This window comes from Gymnoscopelus braueri (genome assembly GCF_963280865.1).
Source record: "Gymnoscopelus braueri genome assembly, chromosome: 21".
Taxonomy (NCBI): domain Eukaryota; kingdom Metazoa; phylum Chordata; class Actinopteri; order Myctophiformes; family Myctophidae; genus Gymnoscopelus; species Gymnoscopelus braueri.
The window spans coordinates 47,183,208-47,189,207 of NC_137623.1; the positions used below are offsets into that span (position 1 = coordinate 47,183,208).

The following is a 6,000-nucleotide window of genomic DNA, read 5'->3' on the forward strand; positions in this document are numbered from 1 at the left end:
TTAAAACATTCAAAAATAGCCAATCTACAAGCTCACAACGCATCGCTATGTGATGCTATGTGATGCGTTCTGAGCATGTAGATTGGCCATTATATATATATATATATATATATATATATATATATATATATATATAGATATAGATATAGATATATATAGATATAATAAAAAAATTGGGGGTCCTTGACAAAACTTTAAATTTTTTAATTGAACTTTTTGAATAGTCTAAAGCAGTGGCAGTGAACTGAGCTCCATCCGGCTGTGTATTAGTTGTACTACAGTGCATTGTGCTGTGCATCGCCTTGCATTGTCCTGACGCTGTCCTGCGTCCTGTCTGTCTGTCTGTCTGTCTGTCTCACTAACATCAACACTCACTCATGGTGGTGCTGTGTGTGGCTGGTTGTCAAGTCTTCTCTCTCTCTCTCTGTTCTACTGAAACGGAGGGAAATGCCTGTTGGTGTAACGAGGCCGAAAGCAAATGGCTCAAATTTCTAAAATAACATGTAGACCGTAAAACTTTCACCTGACGACTGACCGGTCAGGCCTGCTGTGCCGGGGCTAACTTGTCCGCCGCTTAGACAAGACACCATGTGCATGCAAATAACTTCCTGGTAAGATTATCGATTTAAAAAGATAATAATAATTTATTAAATTGATTGGTTCGATTAACTGTTGCAGCCCTAGTGTATTTCCCGATCCATCATCCAGCAGGCAGATGGAGGGATGATGGTGGAGAATGGGACGGAAGACTTGACAGTCCTGTGTGTGTTTTCAGTGGAGCTGTGATAGCTGCTGGAGTCTCTTTCTGCCTCGTCCTGCTATGGAGCATTGCCCCGTTCTGTCTTCCAGCCTCAATTCAAATGAGCTCTGTAAAACCAACCATTTTGATTGAGATCAGAGTTAAATAAATTAATGCGATAATAAAACAAAAAAGTAATCTTCCTTCTTCTGTTCTATGTCTCTCTCTCTCTCCCTCCCTCCCTCTCTCCCTCCCTCTCTCCTTCCCTCCAGGGGCAGGTGTGAGGTCCAGCCGGTGCGTTCCTCAGCATGTTGGTGCGGACCGTCACTCAGTCGCTCTCCTCCAGTCATCCGGGTCACCCAGTTCTAGCAGCAGCACTGACAACCTCCTCGTCCTCCTCCTCCCACCACAAACTGTCATACACCCCTTCTTACGTTCATCCTTTTGAATGTCATCTAACTTCTCTTCTCTTCTCTTCTCTTCTCTTCTCTTCTCTTCTCTTCTCTTCTCCTCCTGACTCCTGTCATATTCCCTGCAGTGGGAGAACTAAAGAGGTATGGGGTGGATGAGGGCAGCAGTTTACTGTACTACATCCTCTCTGGATTTCCTCTGCCTTCAATCCTGTGGATTTGAAGTGGTCACTTTATGCTGCCACACACCCACCCCTCTTCCAATTAACGGTGAACTCATCTCCCAAGATTTGATCGGTTAGCGGACATTTTACCGATTCAATCTGTTGAACATTTTGTGGTATTTGTTGTGAGGATTACATCTCTCAGTAAAAGACTGTTAATGGGGAGAAAAAAAGGAACTTAAAACAACAGGGAGGCTTTTCAGTTCCTGACAGTTCTGAACCTGCCTGCTGTAGAAGCAGCTCCCTCAATCCAGCAGTCTCTAAGCCAAAGGTTGGTTCCATTTGTACAGTTTTTGTACACGGGACCAACCAAAATGCCCACCCATCTGACCACTTAACTGGTCACCACGTGCATTGTTGAGATTTTTAAGTGGGCCCTGATGATCCAGAAAGCCTTCTCGACCCAAAAAACTGCAGGAAGTTCATTTTGAAGACTTGTGCGAAATGGAGAGATTGGACAAAGTGACACTCATGTGACAATCCACGTCAAGCCTGCTGCCTCACACATCTGTCACACACTTATCGTGCGACAAGATTGTCTCACCAAGCATGTAAATGGTGAGGTCTCTTAACTCTTTGACTGCCACAAAATAAGACATAGTTTGCCACGCCACTGCCAGCGATTTTCGAGTGTTTTTACTAACCAATGGACTATTTTCCATGATCGCCGCCCTCACGGTGATCGCCTCATTACACACAAGGGGCTCTCGTAGAATCGGGGGGAAAAAATGTCCGGTCGCGGTAATCCGTTGCATAGTTGTGGCCAGTTGAATGTTGCTTGTTTTTGCCATAAAGAAACGGAGATAAAGCAATTTTTTCAAAATGAATAAACAGCAAGTAAACGAGCTGTTTTGTTTTAAAAATGACGTCATTTCCGGGTCTATCCTTTTCTGACAGGCAAGGCATCATTCATAGGTTTGCAAACAGCGCCATCTGGTGGAAAACAACCGAAAACACAAATCTTGTCAAACTCAGGCATGCTGCGCCTTAGCAGAATCTGATGAGAAATCGCGTCTGTGGCAGGCAAAGAGTTAATATTCCAGCTATTAAGAGACCTCAACATTTACATGTTTTGGTGAGAGTGAGTTCTTCCACTTTTACTAGATGATGATTATTACTATTTATTATCCGAGGTGGAAGTGTACTGTAAATGATGGATGGGGACAGAAAACTGTTTTTTTGTCTCACCTCTCACCCATTGTGTGATGCATTTGGAAGAGGTTGTGATTGTGATCTTACATGTACATCCCTCTTCTCTCAGAGCTGCCCCCTTGTGGCTGTACATGGTACGGGTGAGGGTGAAAAAAATATCCTATATATCGCTATACCAAGGGTTTTTCATTTCAAGGACCCCCAGTTTGGTATTCATTAGGGCCACGGACCCCCATTTGACACAACTTTTATCTCTTGAGACTGGGACCCTAATCTACACGGCAAAATCATCCGTGTTAATTTGTCCATTTGTATATCTTATAGTTATAGACCTGTAATGGTCCATTTGGTTCCCAATTATCAATCGTTTTGCCGGGGACCCCCTGAAGCCCATTCAAGGACCACCTGGGGGTCCCTCAGACCCTACTTCTGGAATCCCTGCGTTATACTACTTAGATTTATGTTGGTACACAAGCTACAGTAATTAGCATTCATCTCATTGTTTGGCCACCAGCGATCCGAGGCCATCGGCCGTCATTGTTAGATAGAACTACTGTATGTTCCTTGAGAAGCTCCACTGAAGGTATCATTTCTGACATGATGGATTAACCCACCCTCAATTTAATGTAACATATCTCCATGCTTTAAACCAGTTTCATCAAAACACCAACGCACTAAGGCATAATGGTCAGTAACGAGAGAAACGTCGGTTGCTGTTCGAAGCGCTGCGATTATATCGCTGCTGTTGAGTGAAAACCTTGAAAAAAAAAACAAAATAATGTTGAAATGTGGAGACAAGGTTTCTGACCGACAGTAATGACATGAATCATTTCATTTCACTCCCACATTCCAGTCTCTGATTTACACCCGCGAATGTTGCTACCCCAGTAGGTTGCTTTTGTAGGCATAGATTTTTGTGCAATAAGAATGCATACATATTTACAACACCAAACCTCCTCCTAAGGCAGTCGGCTCCACAGGACAGGTCAAATCAATTTCCGGTAAAAAAAATCCATCATGGTTCAGGCAATCGTAAGCACTGTTGATTGTAAATGTAATCTGATTACGCGCTGCTTTGACATGTCAGCCAGTTTATCAATAATTAACCTCAGTTAAAGTGTTTGGACACAGCGTAATGTCATGTCACCGTTAAGACACAGAAGTCCTGTTTTTTTTACCAGACTCATCAGATAGCCATCATGTCCATCGCAGGGTGGCAAACTAGGCAGTCACTAGGGTAGTCTCTAAGTCGGTGGTTCTCAAACCTTTTCATGTCAATGACCCCCATCTCAAAATATTTTGTTCCAGGGACCCCCAGAAGCAAAGATTTGAGTTACAAATGTTCGCTTAAAAAAAAAAAATCTAAGATTTGTAAAAGAAAATCACCAGTTTACAAAAATAGTGCTGCACTCGGTGCCGTGCTATGAGCTTGTATATCTGCTATTTTTGAATAGCCAAAGTATAAAGTATGGATAAAGGAGTTAAAATGATTGTTACGCTTTATTACAGAGATCTCTCTGCTTACTGATAGGTCTGGTGAATGATTCAGTGAATGGTCTAAAACTGTCTGAATTCTTTTTTGCAGCTTCACAGATCCAATGCAAACATTTTAAGGCGTTCCTTCATGTGGGATGGTATCGGGATTGGTTTTCAAAGCAGTAGGGTTCTGCGGGTGTCCAAGCCCTATTCTATGAATTTAGATTTCCCCAGACATATTAGTATAAGCGGAGATCTCTTGATCGTCCGGCTACGCCAGACTAAGGCCCCTTTACATGACAACGGTCTCTACAAACTGGAATTGTGAAAATCCTAAAGGATCCCAACCCTAAACATAAGTAACGTAATTGAAACTAGACTACTGCAGTCATGTCTATGAGGCATTGCCAAAAAAAAAAGAAGAAAGCCATAGGTCAGGTCCCTAATATGCCTTACAATGTTTGGCTTTCACATAATGTTAACAAGCACTGTGTGATGATGAGCTCTATAGTTCTGATGTATTTCTCACTTTAATCATATGTTACAATGTCGAGCTGTTTCAAAGTTGGCCCGTTAAGGGCCACGTGTTGCACTTTACGGACAAATGGAAACGCATAACGTTTGCCTGGCTTTTTACAGCTTTGCTCATTTTGAAGCAGAGTGCCTTTATCTGACATCAAGTTTCAGTGGTCTTGCTTTTCATCTCGGGATGCCCCACTCATTGCTTCACTCTGTCTGGCAAGTTGCAAACCCTCCTCCAAACATTAAGTGCCTTGCATTTGTTTTGTTCGTTCATTGCTTTTGGTGTGTTTCTTTGCGTTTGTTGCTGTTAGATCTACAGATTTAGCATACAGCATTTTTGAAATGTCACTTTGTTACTCAGATGGTGAGAATGTTTTAAACACTTGATGTACCGTAAGTGTGCGCTCACACACACACACACACACACACACACACTAGTTGCTTAGGATGAACTGAACCTAAAACCCACTGGTTTCGTGGAGCTATAGGGGTTTGGGTTATTTAGTATCTGGTTCAGGGCAGCACTATAGTGAAGCTGTTGGTTTTCTATCCTGTGAGCTACGTAATTGAATTCATCTGGTATTTCAGATCTAAAGTTCAAAGAGTAGCAGCACACATCCGACCTCTTGAAGGCAGGTGCTGGCCCAGAAGGGAATTGAAATCAAAGAGTATCGAGCCGCACACTACTTTTTATTTTTTTAAAGTAACGTTTTGAGCCTATACTCTCCAGACTAAAAACATGCTCCTTCTTTAGTCTGAAGAAGAGGGCTCAAAACGTCACGCGTGATAAAAAAAAATAAAAAAATGACTTTGTACTCTTTGATTTCAGATCCAAGTGCCCCCCCAAAAAACACTCCTAGCGTACTTTTTCTATAAAACCGAGAAAGCGAGTTTCCATTGTGACGGCGATGAATAGGAACTTATTTCCGTTGATCCAAGCCTGGAAACACAAATTGTTTGATCATTACATAAACATGCTCTGACAATGCACACGGCCCACCCATCTGACCACTTAACAGATATGTCAGATGGGTGGGCTGGCCACCATGCATTTTCTAGATTTTCAAGTGGGCCCTGATCCAGAAAAGGTTGGGAACAACTGTCCTATAGTGGCATAAAACAGGGTTTTATGCCACTATTTCTGGGGTTCAGGAACAGGTTCGGGAACCCCAGATAATGTTGTATAAATGGTCAGACCCACAGTTGCACTACAGAAGCTTATTTAACGTGTATGATTAGCATTATGATTAACATGTGATTGACATTATTATTGTTATTATGGGTATAAAGGGATATATGACATAGTCTTGACATGGATATGCCATAGATCACAACGAAAACTACATTTAATTAATCATGTTATGGCCCCTCTCCACACTATAAGGTATTGTTTTGTTGGAATATCCCTTGTTTTTGTTTTAGAGAAATGGTGAATGGTGTTTTCTTCAAATACATCACATGTATGTTTCAAAATATA

The 6,000-nt window shown here is 42.0% G+C and overlaps 1 protein-coding gene across 2 annotated transcripts in view; it reads left to right on the forward strand.

Moving 5' to 3' along the window:
- LOC308077513 (sorting nexin-16-like) overlaps positions 1–5,391 on the forward strand; it is a 28,484-nt gene extending 23,093 nt beyond the window's left edge. For both annotated transcript variants that reach the window (XM_080418255.1, XM_080418256.1), the window contains exon 9: positions 1,012–5,391. The gene's annotated coding sequence lies outside the window, so the exon portion shown is untranslated. The remainder of the gene's footprint in view (positions 1–1,011) is intronic.
- Positions 5,392–6,000: the final 609 nt, after the last annotated feature.